The 19,025-nt window shown below is 46.9% G+C and overlaps 1 pseudogene; it reads right to left on the reverse strand.

Annotated features, from left to right (window-relative positions):
* The window catches only part of LOC144769647 (IgGFc-binding protein-like), a 1,000,379-nt pseudogene that overhangs the window by 267,588 nt on the left and 713,766 nt on the right, over positions 1-19,025 (reverse strand).

Consider the following 19,025-nt stretch of genomic DNA (forward strand, 5'->3'; position numbering starts at 1 on the left):
AAATGAATGCAAGGACACATTTCTAGCTAAAATATAATGCTAAGTGCTGGGTTCGTATTCTGTGCTGTTTTGCACGTTTTGCAGAATTTATCTTTAAAGAAAACCATGCACATTTCTCAGTCCCCTATACAACACCCATTTTACTAGTTGGAAAATCTTTCTCAAGTCTTAAAATATGTTTATGAGAACCATGCTGAATCGAAATTTGGAAAGGATGTCCAAGGGGAGTTTCTTCCCAATTACGATTTGGTATGGTCAAAAGTTTGCAACTACAATTCTAGTAAAAGCCACTGACCAGTTACTGCTTCCTTTTATGATTAGGCGGTAACTGATTAAACAATCATTGGAAATGCAATCGGTCTCGGATTTACTTGAGTTAGAACTCATGAGATTGTAAATAGCAATGCTTTTACCTCAGTGCATAGGGAGAGGGGTTCTGATTTGAATACACTAGGCTCACTGCTAAACAGTTCCCAAGCAGGCCTTTGCAACACAACACGGAATGAAATAACTTACATAACGTAATGTGAATGAAGAGCCCACACACTGCCCAGATGAAAAGAGGGGATTGCACCCATTTGTGAGCTGTACCGAATTAAGTGCGCTGGCACTGAAAGTAATAGGACCAGTAGCACTGGCGGCGTGCTAGTGCTATTACCAACATTTTAAGTACACTTTGAAAAAAAGTAAGATACCCTGAGGCATAACTTACTCTGTGACTGAGTCTTCTCGAGGAGCGGGAATTGTATGGCCCCGGCTACACCTCGCTGCAATGACTCCCTCCAGCAGCAAGCACCGGCCCAGGCATGAGTGGATTGTGTGGCTCAGCAGCAGCTACCAAGGCGGGTCTGAAGAAGATAAATACTCACTTAGGCCAACGGCGCCCTCACTAACTTTGTCAAAGAAACAACCATGGGGTCTCTCCCCTGTGTCAGCAGAAAGGAAGCCGCCTTCGATTGTGACGTCACCAGGGTACGCCCGCAACATTATAGAGATTGCTGATAGACTAAACGAATAAAGTAGCGGTGTAAATGTGCGCTGTGCTATTGCATAGTCATTAATATCAGTGAAGTTAATTCCTTGTTATCAACTTTGCATATGCCAGTCTAACAAGGAAGTGGTTTGGGGCGATATTATCAAGAAATGGCGATACATTATTGCGGCTTGTATCGGCTGGATACTTCCGCTAAAGCGGCGATAATGGGCTTGATAATATACCCCTGTGAATTCCCATAGAAGCCCAGGTTCTGGTGTTAACCTGGGCTTCTATAGGAATTCACAAGGGCATATTATCAAGCCCATTATCACCGCTTTAGCGGCAGTTTCCTGCCGATAAAAGCGTCGATAATCTATCGCCCTTTCTTGATAATATGGCCCCTGGTCCTTTTGAAGTTTCTACAAATGGGAAGCGCTCTGGATGTGTGGCGCTGAGGAAGGGAAACACATGATGAAGAAAAGTAGTCCCCGCACAAAGACATAAACACGTAAAGGGTAATGATGTTGTACTTAGTCGGTGCTGCACAGAGAAAACTGGAAATGAGAAGGAGGGACAAAGACGGCAGATTGCCTGTTGTAAAGCAAGTTTTTTTAAAGGACACCAACCCAGAAAAATTAAAAGCACCTGCAAGGAATGGGTGGAGTTCAACTTCTAAAACACACACAAGAGGTCTTTAAGCTACAGCGCAAATGCTGATTGCTCGATCTAAAAAGGAAAAGGGACTCAGTAGGGCCCTATTCCACGTTGGGAGTCATGCTGGCAGCCTCTTGGGGAGGAGGGAGTGGTCCAGGTAAGACACCACTGCCTGCTCTCTCTGATGTTTTCCTAAATGAAAATCTTTTATTTTTGAAAGCAGCACTGATTCCTTTTTGCTTTAAAAACAAAGAGTTCCCTATTTGGGAATGCAAGGGACGGTGGGCTGTTGCACCTTGCAGGTTACCATCCCTGTGTTTGCAGCCAATCAAAGGAGATAAACAAATAGAAACATGCCTATTACTTTTCAATAGGCAGGTTGTTTTGAAACTCCTGTGAATCGTGACTTTGCGAACCAACCTAACTCTTCTAATTCTATGGCTGACCCGAGGCTATGATTAAGCTTCTCAATCTTTACTACTCCCAAATTAGCAGCCAAAGAAAACACAGTAAGCACATTAAACCACTGCATATTCCATGAGGCTTTGAACTACGCCTCCTATAAACCCACCAATAGTCTCTTATCATATACAAAACAGAGAGGCACCATCTTCCTGCCTCTCCCATTGCTGCCCCACAGTCAAGATAAGTACCTCTCTATTATGTCTAGCTATGCATGTTTGTTTATGCCTTTTTTATGATAAAGGATTCATTTACTGGGAATTTATAATGTGCTTCTAGATCAAGTTTATTCTTGCACATACCTGTGTTTAGTTCACAGGTACTGTCTCTAGGCGGTACACACCCAACTCTTTCGCACGGATGCTTTACGTCCGCGCTCTTACCCATGGTCTGCGGTGCGTGTTACACTGGTCCTCACTTTAATTAGGTGTCCCTTCGTTGGTTTTTAATTTCCTTATTATCCCCCTTCTGTCCCTGGTAGTTCACACAGCCGCAGTGCGGCTAGCCCATTTTGGGAGCGTGTATGCAGGTATAGTTCAATTGGGCTACACGCGGGTGCCTCTGGGAAAGCCGCTGGATTGTCTTTCTTTAGCCCAGCAGCTTTCCTGTGACAAAGCTGGTGCAGTTTCTCCCTGGGCTGAAAGAATTAGGATTGTTATAGTGTCACTTGGGGCTGTATTTTATCTCTATTGAATTATTATTGATTCCAGGCTATTTCAGATGTTTCCCCTGTGTCGAAGTCCTGGGCAATTAATTTCCTTGTGAGGTAAATAATCTCTATATTGTGATACCAGCTTATTGCTCTACTTGAACTACTGATCCCTGAGCTGGGCAAGGCTGTAATAGACACATTTCAGGCTCTCTTCTGTGCCTCTCCCTGTATTAATATTTTAGTGAACACACATCACATATTAATAATATGTGATGTGTGTTCCTTCCTGTGACCATGTCTGACTACAAGACATTTTATCAGGGCTTTGAAGCCTAGTTGCCTAATGAGAATAAAGACTATTATTATGTTGAGGGTATGGATGAAATGATTGACAAATCCGTCTAAAGGTCCTTAGATAAAGCCCTCAGTTCAGCCCTTCAGCCCATTTTCAAGCAATTAGATGAGCTGCAGGCCGCTCTTCCACTCTTTCCCCATTTGGAAGTCCCACTCACCCCTCTTCTTCTGCTCCCTCTGCTTCATCATGGTCTCATATGGATGTCATTTCTAAAGTGACTCAGGACTCCTTAACTGACCATGTATATAGTGCAGGGACACACCCAAACTTTCCACCCCTCCTGCACTTTCCTCAGCTACTGATACTGATACAGATTCTTGCTCGCAAACGTTATAAGAAACATAAATGTTCCATCTCGCTTTCTCTTGCCACCCCCTTCACTTTTGACACTTTTGAAATTGTACACCCTAGATCCTCAGATTGGACCTCTGCTCCAGCAGTAGCTGAGTATATGCAGTTAAACCTGTGTAAAGGCTTTGATAAGGAAGTCTGGTCCTGTTTAAAATCAGATTGCCCTAGGCCTGATCCCCCTCACCGGCACCGCAACCCTGGTCTTACCGTCGAAGATGACCGCCGCCGCCACAGATCCGCTGCTTGCACCGTGACCTGTGGGCACCACACTCTGCACAGCTTCGCTTCACTTCACCATCCTGGTCTCACTGACACTGTCGCTGCTTCAAACTTCGACACCCGTGAACGCATCATGGTTGGGGGCACCGCTTGTAAGTTTCACAACGCACCGCCTCGTCCCACACAGCAGTCTGGGCCAACGAACGCCAGCTCCTGCTAACCGGCTCTATTGCTTGCACCGCAACCTGCCAGCACCGCATCGAGCACTGCCTCACCCTGCACCATAAGCTTTGGTCTCACTGACGCTGTCTGGACGATCGTCACTGAGCCACTGCCTGCACCTCATCAAGAGGGCGTCTCACCCTGCCCCGCTTCCATTTTTGCAATGCAACACTGACGGTTGCCACAGCTGGCTCACACCAACGTGTCAGCCGCAAGGAGAAAGGTACTGTTACGGAGTCTGTCCATGCTTTAGCTGACCCGTACTGACGAGGACGGCTGGAATTGTAAGACTCTGTTGCTTTCAGCATCATGGGAGCCCTGGAAGGAGCTACTGAGTCGTACGAACTGTGTTTTTGAGGTATTTCTGCAATTTTAAAGATATCTTTCAAAGTATATATTTTTAAAGTACTGTATGATGGATTTTTATTGTTTTGGATATATAAAAATATTGGATAATTTTCTAAACTGTTGTGGTGTCTTTTTGTAGTGTTTTTACTATATTACTGTGGGTTATGTGCAAATGCTTTACACACTGCCTCTAAGATAGGCCTGACTCCCTTATCCTGACTAGACGGAAGGGTTCCTACTGGGATAAAGATGCAAACCCTTGCCAACTAGAGACCCCCATTTCTAACATTGGTTGTCAGCAGTGAGGATGGGACTTGTGTTTGCACTTGACTTAAAGTGATTGGTGTGCACTACTACCATATCGCAGACCATTATGTACGAAATACTAGTTCTTTTACTTTTTTGGCATGTTAAAGACAATATTTCATTTATATAGTTTAAACAGAAAATGTCTTTAGTATTTAGTACATCTGCTGTTCATATGAATTGAGGATTTTCAGTTTAAACTATATATATGAAATATTGTCTTTAACATGCCTGACATTTTTGTCTCACTACCACTTGGGTTAGAATTCCTTTTAAGATTCTTAGGATCACTACCTTAATACATTATGTGTCTATTACGCTGTCAGTAAATCAATTGTGTAGAGTGATCAAAAATACATGTTTAAGATACTCCTCTTTTGCTTTTTCTTTTCGAGTGAATCAATTTTTTCCCTTTTTACGATCTCTTAACTTTCAATTTACGGGTATTCATTTGTATATTGTCCCTATATTCATAAAAATGGGACATCTCTACTTCTTTGTTTTTGTTGTTAGGTAGAAGCGTCACTAAAAAAGATATATGTACTTGATCTAAGTGCATTGTATTTTCAGGCTCAATACAACTGTGTTGTGTTGAACTGTACATATTATCTTTGGATGAGAAATACACCAGCTCATGAAATGACGTACTCTATCAACTACTGCATGGTTAAGGTAGTTGATATTTTTGTTTTTTTTTAATGACCTTGTTTAGGATACACCACCATTTCCAAGATATCAGTCACATATTAACAACAACTGAGGGGTCACCCTTTGGTGGATTCTCTATGTAACGGGTTTGACTTATTGATGAGTATATGATCTTTTCACTGGCTCTTTATGGTATTTTTCTGGTAACCCTCTTCACACAAAAGGGCACGTCTTCTGTCACTCTCAAGATATCCCAATGTCTTTGAAAATACCAAGAGAAAAGGTTGGATATGTGTGTAAATTGCTTGGCATCTCTCTTAAATAACAGAAAATATTGTTTGCCTATTTCTGGTGAATATTGTTGTGTTTTTTGTGTTTTCTCTGTTTTCTTTTCTTTACTCTCCTTACATTTGTTTCTGTTTTTGCTGCTTATGGGTTTTTTCATTTATTTTTGACTTCTACAGCCTTGAAAAAGTCGTCATTCAACGAAACACTCCGGCTGTTTGTTCAAGTGGAATTGTGAACAATTAAAGGACTTGAAAATGTGCTTTTCTTTGTACACTTATTGATGTTGCTATACTGTTGGACACAACTGTGTACCATGTCCTGACAGTGAAATAATCTCTATTTCGTTATTCACTGTTGAAAGGCCGTCTTGCCCATAGGACAGAATGGGGAGGCTGTGTAAAATGTTTCCAGCATATCTTCCCATAGGCTTAAGATGGAGAGGTGAAGTTTAGTATGCCTGAACTCACAATTTAATAACACATCTTTTTGTGAAGGTGGTTTTTGCATTGTGTGTTTAGAAACCACACTTTTAGAAGTGGCTGTTTTTTTGTGTTCTAACATTTCTGTGTTGCTCTGCCTGGTTGAAGATTGACTGATTGATAGGATCTGGGGAATGTCTTGACCCAGGGGAGGAGGTGAGACAGCAACAGGCTGACATGCATCTCGAGTGTAGGGGAAAGGAGTAGCCCCTGGAGGTGAAGAGGCCTGGGCTAGCGCCATAAAAAAATGACTCCATCTACTGCTGAGTGATTGAGGATCCAGACCCCTACTAATCAAAGGAAGAAGGTGTCACTGGCAGGGAGACACCCAGAACTGGTTTGGACAGGGGTCAGTGCACCCCTGAACACAAAGACATTTAGGGGTATAAATATGAGAGCTGAAGCCCCTGAACATTGGATTGGATTGATCAAGACTGAAAATGATTGAAACTACTTTGTGGTCAAGAGGAACCCCTGCCAAGGTAGAAACAGCTGAAGAGACTGAAGGAAAGGACTGACCCTTGCTGTGTGTTCTGGGGCTAGACTGCAGTCTCCTGCTTTAACCAAGGAGAGGCTAATGGACTTAGCTGTGTGCTCTGTCTCCCTGTTTGAAAGGACTTTGCTGGGTGCTGTGTCCTGAAGTAACTTGTCCACAAGGGGCCGAGGAGAGCTGGCTCCCTATATTGGAAACTCAGTAACACGAAAGTTTCCAGAGGTGTCACAGCGACGCTGTGTGCGTGTGCTTTTTGCAGCCTGAGACTTTCGTAAGAACTGCCCCATGATCGTGTGCACCCGGAATATAAGTGAATCTCAGTGATGCTGTATGCGTGTGGTTCGTGCAGCCTGAGACCTTCCTGAGGATTGCCTTGTGATTATGTGTACCTGGAGTCTGAGTGAGTCTCAGCGACGCTGTGTGTGTGTGCTTCGTGCAGCCTGAGACCTTTGTGAAGATTTCCCTGTGATCATGGGTACCTGGAATCTAAGGGAGTCTCAGCGACGCTCCATGCATGTGCTTTGTGCAGCCTGAGACCTTCGTGAGGATTGTCCCGTGATCGTGTACACCCGGAGTCCAAGTGAGTCACAGCAATGCTGTGTGTGTTTGCTTCGTGCAGCCTGAGACCTTCGTAAGTATTGTCCCATGATCGTGTGCACCCGGAGTTCAAGTGAGTCTCAGCGACGCTGTGTGTGTGTGCTTCATGCAGCCTGAGACATTCATGAGGATTGCCATGTGATAGTGGGCACCTGGAATCTAAGGGAGTCTCAGCGATGCTCCGTGCATGTGCTTCGTGCAGCCTGAGACCTTCGTGAGGATTGTCCCGTGATCGTGTAAACCTGGACTCCAAGTGAGTCTCAGCGACGGTGTGTGTGTGTACTATGAGCAGGTTGAGATCATCGTGAGGATTGCCCTGTGATAGTGGGCACCTGGAATCTAAGGGAGTCCCAGCGACGCTCCGTGCATATGCTTCGTGCAGCCTGAGACCTTCGTGAGGATTGTCCCGTGATCGTGTACACCGGACTCCAAGTGAGTCTCAGCGACGCTGTGTGTGTGTACTTTGTGCAGCCTGAGACCGTCGTGAGGATTGCCCTGTGATCGTGGGCACCTGGATCTTCAGTGAGTCTCAGCGACGTTCTGTGCGTGTGCCCTGATGCCGCCTGAGTTCTGCTTTATTGTCATTGGCTCGGACCGGCATCTCTAGAAGAGCTGTGCCGCCGGTCCGAGCCTATCTTTGCTAAGGAGGAACCTTGAACCAACCCCGTGGGGGGTTGGGTTGTGTCCACTGCCCAAGATCAACAAAGTCGCTTTGGACGCCCAAGTGACCAGGAGAGGAGAGTGAGATAGCACCCCCCAGGTAACGCTCCGCTAGCATGCGAGTGTCGTGCCTGGGGCAGGGTACAAGCTTCGAGAGAAGCGCTCTTGGCCTTTCCTCCCTTTGCAGCCCGAGCCTCAGCTGAAGTCCGTATTGCAGCCAGTACTTGCTGAGGAGTGGCAGTACCGGGGCCGGAGTGTGGAGCTACACTTTGTTTTACACCATACCTGTGTTGGGGGCATATTTTAGCAGCAGATGACGTGAGTCAGCGGGAATGGCATAAAGACCACCGGGAGCACCATGACCGGTGCCAGAGCACATTATTTTGGTATTACGAACTGCCTGAGTGTTGCATTACACATTACATCATTTTCCTATTACGAACTGCCTGATTGTGCATTACGCATTGCATTATTTCTGCATAACGAAGTGCCTGATTGTTGCATTACGTATTGCATTATTTCTGCATAACGAACTACCTTATTTTTGCATTACCCATTGCATGATTTTGCATAACAAACTGCCTGATTGTTGCATTATGCATTGCATTATTTTTACATTGCGAAGTGCCTGATTCTTGCATTACGAGCTGCATAGCATTGCATTAGGACTGCATTGCATCATCTAGAATTGCTCATTAATACTGCAAGAGACTAAAAGGGCTTGCTGGCCTAAAAACCGGCCGGGTGAAATATTATAAAAATGCAAATGTTGGATTTTTTTGTGTCGTCTTTTATATAAACATATACTTGTTTTTTATGAAACTCGTGTGGAGTCCATTTGTGGTGTCATCATTGGGTTACAGAGAGTGGGGTTGCAAATACTTTACACATTTGCTTTGGAGAAAAGCCTGGCTGCTCATGCCAAGCTACGGAGGGGGTGAGCAGGGGCTATCTGAGAAGGTGTCCTTCCTTTCCCTGACTTAGAAGCAAGGGTCCCTATTTGGCCTAAGTTACCTACGTCAGCCAAATAGAGACCCCCAGTTCTAACAACAAGGGTAAAGCACAGTTCTCTAAAGGGACCCAAACTAATTCCCCGGGTAAAGATTCCCATCCCCCAGGAGATAAGAAACAAGGGGTCTCTTCAAGAAAGCCTGCTGAGACGGACCCCCGGATGTGCTTTGCCTGTAAGCAGGTGGGTCACATAATGGGGGATCCCAAGTGCCCCAAGAGGGACCAGCCGCCCTCCAGTAGGCAGACCAAGGTGTTGGCTAATGTGGCACTTGGGGAGTAGGGGTGCCCACAGGAGGGTGGGGATCCCTCAGAAATGACATTCATCTCACTAGGGCACAGTGCGATGGTCCCAGGAAATCAGGTGCCCCCTAACACAAAACAATACAGCATCTGGGTGACCATCAATAGGAAAAGGGTGGAGGCTTTCAGAGATACTGGACCCAGTGTGACCTCAGTCCAGTGTCACCTGTTCTCTGAGGAACAAGTAGTCCTCAGGGCATCCAAACAAGTAGTTGCCATGGACAACTCAGAGCACCAGTATATGGTGGTGCAGGTTCCCTTTGAATGGGGTAGGGGTCCCAGGTCCCTTGAGGGTGGCTGTGGGCCCTTCCATGCCTGTAGATTGTCTGCTAGGGAATGACTTGGAGCAGTCCTTGTGGAAGAATGTTGAGCTCTAGTCTCACTTGGAGATTGGGTTGCCAAAGTGGGCATGCTTGACCACTCCGTCAATGTCTGCCGGAAAGAGTGATCGGAAGGACCTAGAGCCTTAAACAGTGGCCCAGTTCCTGCCATGAGAAAGGGCAGGGGGCGCGGGAATCTGGCCCGGAGGTTCCCACAGTCCAGGAGGAGGCTTACCTTGAGGGGGACACCCCGGTACCTACAGGGGAGCAGGTAGCTAAACTGAGGGACTTATCTGAGCTGACCCATTGGCAGCAAGAAGGTGGCCTCACCAGAAAGGAATTCTGCAGGGAGCAGAAAGAATGCCCTTCTTTGGAAGGTTTGTGGCAGCAGTCTGCAAACAAGGCAGCTGGTGATCATTCTGGACAACATTGGATATACTGGGAGCATAGTCTCCTGTACAGCTCTCCAACCCCAACGCCGGAAACAACGACATCACCCCTTCGCAAGACCTCTGCAACTCCCTCGCCTCCTACTTCCACAACAAGATCGCGGACAAACGGACATACACAACAGCTTCAGCACTCAACCGACGCACGCCACGACTGAACCACCGCCCCCCACCACCACCCTCCGCGCCTGGACCCCGATCAGCACCGAAGACACCATCCGCACGATGAACTCCATCCACTCCGGATCTCCGACCGACCCCTGCCCTCACCACGTCTTCAACAAGGCCGACGCTGTCATCGCACCCCACCTGCGGGACATCATCAACACCTCCTTCAACACCGCTACCTTCCCGGAGAGCTGGAAGCACGCCGAACTCAGCGCTCTACTAAAGAAGCCATCAGCCGACCCCACCGACCTCAAGAACTACCGCCCCATCTCGCTGCTCCTGTTTCCTGCAAAAGTCATCGAGAAGACCGTCAACAAGCAGCTGGCCGCCTTCCTCGAGACGAACGGATCCCTCGACCTCTTGCAGTCTGGCTTCCGGGCCAACCACAGCACCGAGACCGCCCTGATCGCAGCCACCGATGACATCCGAGCCCTGCTCGACAACGAAGAAACAGCGGCCCTCATCCTCCTAGACCTCTCCGCGGCCTTCGACACTGTCTGCCACCGTACCCTAGTGCGGCGCCTCAGCAACGTCGGAATCCAGGAGAAGGCACTGGAATGGATCATCTCGTTCCTCGCCCGAAAGACACAGAGAGTCCGCCTCCCCCCGTTCAGATCAGAAGCCACCGAAGTCATCTGCGGTGTTCCCCAAGGCTCCTCGCTCAGCCCAACCCTCTTCAACGTCTACATGAGCCCCCTCGCAGCCATCGCACGCCAACACAACCTCAATATCATCTCCTACGCCGACGACACCCAGCTGATCCTCTCCCTCACCAACGACCCCGCCACTGCCAGAGCCAACCTACACGAAGGGATGACCGACGTAGCCAAGTGGATGATGAACAGCCGCCTGAAACTGAATTCGGACAAGATGGAAGTCCTCATCCTGGGATCTTCACCCTCCGCCTGGGACGACTCCTGGTGGCCCCCCGCCCTGGGCAACGCACCCAAACCAACAGACCACGCATGCAACCTGGGATTCATCCTGGACTCCTTCCTCTCCATGACCAGACAAGTCAACGCCGTCTCCTCGTCGTGCTTCAACATCCTGCGCATGCTACGTAAGATCTTCCGGTGGATCCCCACCGAGACCAGGAAGACGGTCACCCAGGCCCTCGTCACCAGCCGTCTGGACTACGGCAACTCCCTCTACGCCGGAACCACCGCCAAACTCCAGAAGAGACTCCAGCAGATTCAGAACGCCTCTGCACGACTCATCCTGGACATCCCCCGACGCAACCACATCTCCGGACACCTGAGAGATCTGCACTGGCTCCCGGTCAACAAGAGAATCACCTTCCGTCTCCTCACCCATGCACACAAAGCCCTACACAACCAAGGCCCAGGATACCTCAACAGTCGCCTCAACTTCTACGCCCCCACACGCCAGCTTCGATCGACCGGCCACGCCCTCGCCTCCGTCCCCCGCATCCGAAGAGCCACCACAGGAGGAAGGTCCTTCTCCTACCTGGCCGCCAAGACTTGAAACTCCCTCCCGACCCACCTCCGCCTGACCCAGGACCACCTTGCCTTCAGGAAGCAGCTCAAGACCTGGCTGTTCAAGCAGTAGCGGACCCCCCGTCCCCTAGCGCCTTGAGACCCTCCGGGTGAGTAGTGCGCTATATAAATGCTTTGATTGATTGATTGATTGATACAGCGAGCCTAAGGCCCCTGACCTTTGGATCAGCCTGTGTGCTGGTGGTACCCCAGCGCTTCAGGACCTTCCTACTGGGTCTGGCTCAAGATGTGCCTTTGGCAGGACTTTGGGGTGGGTCAAGACCTTTAACAGGCCAAGATTGGCATATTTGATTTACTAATAAGTCCCTAGTAAAGTGCACTGAGAGTGCCAGGGCCTGTAAATCAAATTCTATTAGTGGGCTTGCAGCACGGATCATGCCACTCACATGAGCAGCGCTGAAAATGTAACTCAGGCCTGCCATTGCAGAGCCTGTGTGCATTCTGGTACTACCATGTTGAATTGGCAAGTGTACCCACTTGCCAGGCACTAACCTTCCCTTTTTGTACTTGTTAGTCACCCCTAAGGCAGGCCCAAGATAATTCTGTGGGCAGGGTGCAGTGATTGTGAAAGCTAGGACATGCCCTGGTGTGTGCGGCATGGCCTGATAGTGAAATACTGCTGATTTCATTTTTTACTATTGCAAGGCAATCTGTTCCCATAGGATAGAATGGGGAGTTTGCTTATAACATCTTATAAACATAACTACCCCTGGGAACAAGATAGGAAAATAAAGTTTATCATGCCTGAACTCAGAATGTTAAAATGCATCTTTAAGTGAGGGTGATTTTTACATTCTGTGTTTGAAAATACCACTTTTAGAAAGTAGGTATTTTCTTGCTTAGCCCTCCAGAGTGCTTCTGCTAGGATGTGTATTGACTCTCTGGCTTTGGAGTGACAGGGGCAGGGGATGTTCAAGGAACATGTTAGAACTCGCTGGAATCAAGGAACCTGCCAAGAAGAAGAGCTGCCAGGAGTAGTACTGCCCCCTTTACTGTGTTGTTGCTTTGCTGGGTTAGCTTGTAGTTGCTGCTTCTACCTTGGGCAGTGAAAAGACTGGACTGAACTTTCTTTACATGTGCTGAGTATCTCCAAGGGAGTGAAGTAGAGCTTGCCTCCTGTTCTGATGTCTCAGGGACTGCAAAGACTTCACTAACCTCTGGGTACCACTTCTGGAACCGCTGTTTCAATTGCCACAGCGAAGGAAAAAGGTACCCTACTCTGTGACCGACTCTGTTGCTGGCTCTTTGTCCTGACGGCATTGCAGAAGGCACCGTTTAGATCTTGCCCCGCAACCCTGGTCTCACCGACGACAAGGACCGAAGCTGCCGCCATCGAGCTGCTGCTTGCACCGTGACCTGTGGGCACTGCACTGCCTCGCATCACTTCACCATCCTGGTCTCACCGACACTGTTGCTGCTGCTGACTTCGACACCCGTAACTGCATTTTGGCTGGGGGCACCACTCTTATCTTCCACGATGCACTGCTTCATCCCACACAGCAGTCTGTGCTCACCCGATGCCAGCTCGCGCTAACTGCCTCTGTCGCTTACACCGCAACCTGCCAGCACCGCATCGAGCACTGCCTTGTCCTGCACGTAAGTCTGCACGATTGTCACCGTGCAGCTGCCTGTACTGCATCGAGAGGGACTTCACCCTGCATGGTTGCATCGACCGGCTCGCACTAATGTTCCAGCTGCAGGAAGAAAGGTACTGTTACTGAGTCTGTCCACGCTATCACTGACCCGTACCGACGCGATCTGATGGAACTGTTAGACTCTGTCGTTTTCAGCATCGCGTTAGCCCCGGACGGAGCTACAGACTCGTACGAACTTGGTTTTGAGGTATTTCTGTCATTTTAAGGATCTCTTGTAAAGTATATATTTTTGAAGTACAGTATGTTGGATTTTTATCATTTTGGTCTTGTTTTGGATATTTTTCTAAATTGGTGGGGTGTCCTTTTGTAGTGCTTTCACTGTATTACTGTGGGTTCTGTGCAAATGCTTTACATACTGCCTTTAAGATAAACCTGACTGCTCATTCCAAGCTACCAAGGGGGTCAGCAGGGGTTATTTTAGGAGTGTAACTCTCTTATCCTGACTAGAAGGAAGGGTCCCTACTTGAACGAAGGTACAAACACTAGCCAACTAGAGACCCCTATTTCTAACAGTGCCTATTTAGCTACAGGAGTTATGGCATCTAAGGCTTTTGCTCTTGGGTCTATATTAGAAGATATTCTTTGTGCTGCTGATCGGTCATCTGATTCTATGTTTAAGATTTTTTTCTTTAAACCTATTGTGCATGTTTCTTCTGTTGTTGTTGGTGAGCTTTGAACCAACATAAAATAGAATAAAACATTGTCTAGCATTTGTAACAATAATTTTAGATTCTATTAAGAGCACTGAAGCGAAGATTATCCCACCCGTTGGAACAGGTAAAATTTATGATACCATTGTTATCAAAGTCTTTCAAAGTGTAAATTGTTTTTTTTGGACCACCCTTATGATTAGACTTATGTCAAGATGGGATTCATATTATTCTTTCTTTTCAGGTTAGGATCCACAACAAAATTGAAGCCCGTGGGCATGGCTGTTTCCACTGGTCTTTATTCTCGACTGGCTGCTGTGTTTTGATTTTTGTCCATTGGGATGTGGCAATATGGACTGTGGAAACTCTCAGTTGAGAGTCTTTGGAACTGTTTTCTCATTCATTTTATGATATTGTTCTTATTTGTTGGACGACATGTTCGCAAAGAAAGAGTTAGGAAAATGATGCCTCTCTTTTTTTGTACAGGATACCAAGAGACTATTGGTGGGTTATTAGGATGTGTGGTTCAAAGCCTCATGGGATATGTAGTGGTTTAATGTGTTTACTGTTTTTCCATTGGATGCAATTTTGGGAGTAGTAAGGATTGAGAAGCATAACCCCCCCTATGTGTCCTTAACAGAATCTAAAATTCTTGATGCAAATGCTAGAAAATGTTCTAATATTAACAACAATGTATTTTGTCCCTTTCTAAAGTGTCACATTTAACAAAGGATGTTGATACTTACGACATCCAGCTAGGCTTCTCCAGTCGATGATATTAATCCCTTCCTTCCTGCAGGTGACTGCGTAGACATTGAGGGCATGACACAAGAACTGCTTTGCTCCTCCATTGATGCAGACATCATAGAGGCAGCTATCAAAGAAGTCTTTTGGGTCGCACTTGCTGTGGCACTCGCGGAAGGGCGTCTTGTTGATGATACCGCAGAATTGGTCACTTTCATACAGTGTCCTCTTGCTGGCATCACAGGTGGGGCATACCCCTTTACACTCATGGAAACAGAAGGGGTCTTGGTCTGGGACCTGCCAGCTCTTGGCCCACTCTACGATGGATGTGACTGTGGTGCCATCTGAAGTCTGCATTTCATCCTTGTCATTCTGGTTGAAGTTTCCACAGAGGCCACAAGTGGCTCCATAGTAGCTGCTTGGAATAGTAATTATTAAATGCCATTTCCACTCATAGGAGACCTGAAGCCCGAAATCAGTCTGGAGAAGGGCTACCGCCCCACTTTGTACCACTTGTATCTGCCCTTTGTTCAATGTAACAGGAAGATTGGTGATCATGTCGTTTATCTAAAGACAGAAGAAAGAATGAGGAACTATGTAAGTACTCCACAGTTTCAACACATCTCCATACACTAAGCATAGATTTTAAGACATGACTATGTGACATCAAACATTTTTTAAGTGACATAATCAACCAACACCTTGTCAATACATTGTCAAAGTGTAATCACCGAGGAATACTTTGTCAGAGTGTAACCACCACAATAAAGAACAATGCATAAAGAGTTCCCATTCCCCCATTCCAACCTGCAGCACTTGCAAAACCTTTGCTGCCCCAGCCCTCACTGTTAGCCGTACCCAGCACCTCCACCTTGGAAGTGTAAAACCCCACCCTTAATCCCATGCTACCTCCCCTTCTCTACGACACCAACATCTTCCTCGCACTCAACCCCGGAAAACACACAGACTGCAAACTGGCCTCACCAAACACAACCCACGGCCAGTTCTTCTGCCTCAGCTGCCACCGGACCTTCACCACCACTTCGACCACTTCCTCAATGTGCGCTTCGTACACAAGCACGCCATGGAAATCTGGAACCTACTCTACTCTCTTTCACCTGAAATTGCCTTCTTCACGGAGACCTGGACCAATGCCGCCTCTGCCCCCGACATCAACACCCCCATCCCGGACGGCTACAAGATCCAAAGGAAGGACCGACCCAACCACCCGGGACACCCTCCCCTCCGCTGAACACCTGCACTTCCAGATCAAGACGAGCCCCAGGACCACACTCCATGGGACACTCATTTACAGACCCCCCGGTCCCTGGATACCATTTGCCAACACCATCACTGACTTCATCCCACTCCATGCCATTGTATCACGAAGTACATACTCATCAGAGACCTCAACTTCCACCTCGACAACCCCAGCGACCCCAACTCCACCATCCTCCGCGACAACTTAGCCAACATTTGACTCAAACAGCTCATCAACACACTGACACACAGGGCAGGGCACACCCTCGAACCCATCTTCGCTGCAGTAAACAGCGTCCACTTGAGCCACACAACGCAACCACCTTGGACTGACTACCACTGCGTCCACTTCACCGTCGAGAAACCCAAAGCACCTAAACCAGGCCTGCGCCCGCCACAAAGTAACTGGAGCAAGATCACTGACAAGCAACTGAACTCCTCCCTCTCCCGAGACAACCACACCTGGGCATTCAATGCAAACACCACAGCCAGAGAACTCCACACTGTAGGGTAGTTCCTATATTCCCAATAGGCTCTGCGCATTGGAATAATATATCCTATAGATTTGACGTAGGACTTGTGTCTACTAGGTCTCTATCGAATATATTAGACTTAATTGTGAGTGCCAGCTAGCTTAGAGGTCACTAGAAACTTTCTCAAATCCACAAGAAGGGATTCGTTTCTGACAACTGCATAAACATGACAACTTCGTTTCCCCAAGAATAAAACGTATCTTCAGGGTCGTGGAAACAATAGATAGATATTTTACTCAGTCAATCGTGCATGCTTCGTTTCATCAGAGGTGCAGAGAAATAGACAGACGGGCATTTTCAATTAAAGGATTTATTGAACAGTCTTCATGCAAAAGAAATGAACTGCTACAATTGTAATACTGGCTGCAAAGTATAATGCGTACAGCAAGAAGAGTATCAAAAAATAATACTATAAAAGCATTGTATGGTTTCTAAACCATAGATAACAAGAATAAAACGTATCTTCAGAGTCGTGGAAACAATATATAGATATTTTACTCAGTCAATCGTGCATGCTTCGTTCCATCAGAGGTGCAGAGAAATAGACAGACGGGCATTTTCAATTAAAGGATTTATTGAACAGTCTTCATGCAAAAGAAATGAACTGCTACAATTGTAATACTGGCTGCAAAGTATAATGCGTACAGCAAGAAGAGTATTATAAAATAATACTATAAACGCATTGTATGGTTTCTAAACCATAGATAAATACATACATAAATAACAAAGGCTAAAAGTACTCAACTGGTGCTTCTAAAATATGTCTACCCCGATGTACCTAACCTAGGTCTAGTACAAGGGAAGAAGTAAGTGTGGTGTAGCATAGGTTACATTTCTTTGCCAAGAATCTATCCAAGATTTCTCTTTATGGTCTAACCAGCTCCGTACCTTGGTTTAGAATGAAGGAGGTCTGGTATCTCTGTATCCGGACTTGATTTCCCAACACCCCACGATGGGAGCTTGGAAACACTGGAGCTGGATTCTCAGCAAGAGAACGGACAGATTCTCGATCAGTGCATCAGCTGGAGGGTCAGCTTTCCTCGGCACTTGGTATAGCGAGCTGCGTCGGGCAAGTAGATAGTCGAGCTGCTCCGAACCATCGTGTGTTTGCTCGAGAAAGTGTAGGCATGTTTATACCTTGAAGGTACCTAGTTTGACGTAAAGTTGGGCATAATAACGTCATCAAAGAACCCCAAGGGAATGGCAGTTCTTTGAAAACTCCATGAATTTTAGGACAAATCAATATTAAAGCAAGGGGATGTCCCTGACCGCTTAAGCCGATTTTTCCAAGAAATCGTGGTGGTTTTTGGAACGGGTGGAAGTAGCCATGCCTGTACTCAGACCACTCCAAGAACCTCGACATCATACTTGACACATCACTCACCATGAACCGACAGGTCAATGCCATCACCTCCAGAAAAGAGTAACCTTCAAAATCCTCACTCATGCCTACAAGTGCCTACACAACTACGGACCCATATACCTCAATGACAGAATATACTTCCACGTTCCCAAAAGAAAACTGCGATCAGCCAACCTCACACTGGCTGAAACCTTGCAGATCCACAGAGCCAGAACAGGCGGAAGATTGTTCTCCCACATCACAGCCAAGACCTGGACTAAGCTACCTGCAGACATCAGATGCGCCCCCTCCCTGAGCACCTTCAGGAAGACCCTCAAGACCTGGCTCTTCAGCTGAATGGAGCAGCGCATCACCCTACCCCCAGCGCTTTGAGACCCTCCCGGGTGAGTAGCGCGCTCACAAATCCCTGATTGATTGATTGATTCTCTCCTATTCTTCACCACTTGCTTTAAAACCCAATATGTACCGCTCACCTGTGATTTGTAGCTATCTTTGTGCCATACACAGGGGTTCATCTCTCAGAAGGGGAACATGACCAGGTTGCCAGCTGACCTGATGCTGTTCGCGTTAATGTGCATACCGCTGGCATGCAGACCGGCACATCTATAATCTATGTTGGAATACGGTATATGTATACAGAATACAGCCCATGTGATATTGTGTTATGCATATGACATACTGGTATATTTAAGTGACCCACAACAGTCGGTATCAATACTGTGTCTTGAGATGACTTGCTTTGGTGACGCTTTAGTAAATAAAAATACATTGCTATTATACCCTTTGTTGAGCTTGAGAGAGGCTGCCCCTGAGCGTCTTACAGAGGTGAACACCATCAGATGGAAGTCCGGACACTTCAAATATTTGAGCATCCAGGTGATGGTTGATCCTATTGCAGAATATGACTTAAATATGGGGAGGGTGATGTCTGGACTTGTTGACTCTGTGGCATTCTCGAAGACTTTTCCATTGTACATATTTGGACTTATAACACTGGCGGAGAAAGGAGGGGGTCTGGGAATACCTGGCTCAATTACAACATGCAACACACTAATTTGACCTGAATGGTAACTGGGAGAAAGCATTATTTGCGGAAACACACCCAACATAGGATCTAATAGGTGGGACAGAAACGCCCCTATCTGATCAGACAAGCAGCAACAATATGGGAAATGGTAATTACACTGGAAGTGAGAAGACCCCTTACGACCCAAATATTTAATTATGGGCCTAAAAGCTATTGAGAATTTGACAGAGGATCTAGAGTGTTGCACCAGCTTTTTAGTGCTTCAAGAAATCAGCTCAAAACTGCGGCAGAGTAACCCTGAGCGTACAACTCTGCTCA

Source organism: Lissotriton helveticus, chromosome 7 (genome assembly GCF_964261635.1).
Source record: "Lissotriton helveticus chromosome 7, aLisHel1.1, whole genome shotgun sequence".
Lineage (NCBI taxonomy): Eukaryota > Metazoa > Chordata > Amphibia > Caudata > Salamandridae > Lissotriton > Lissotriton helveticus.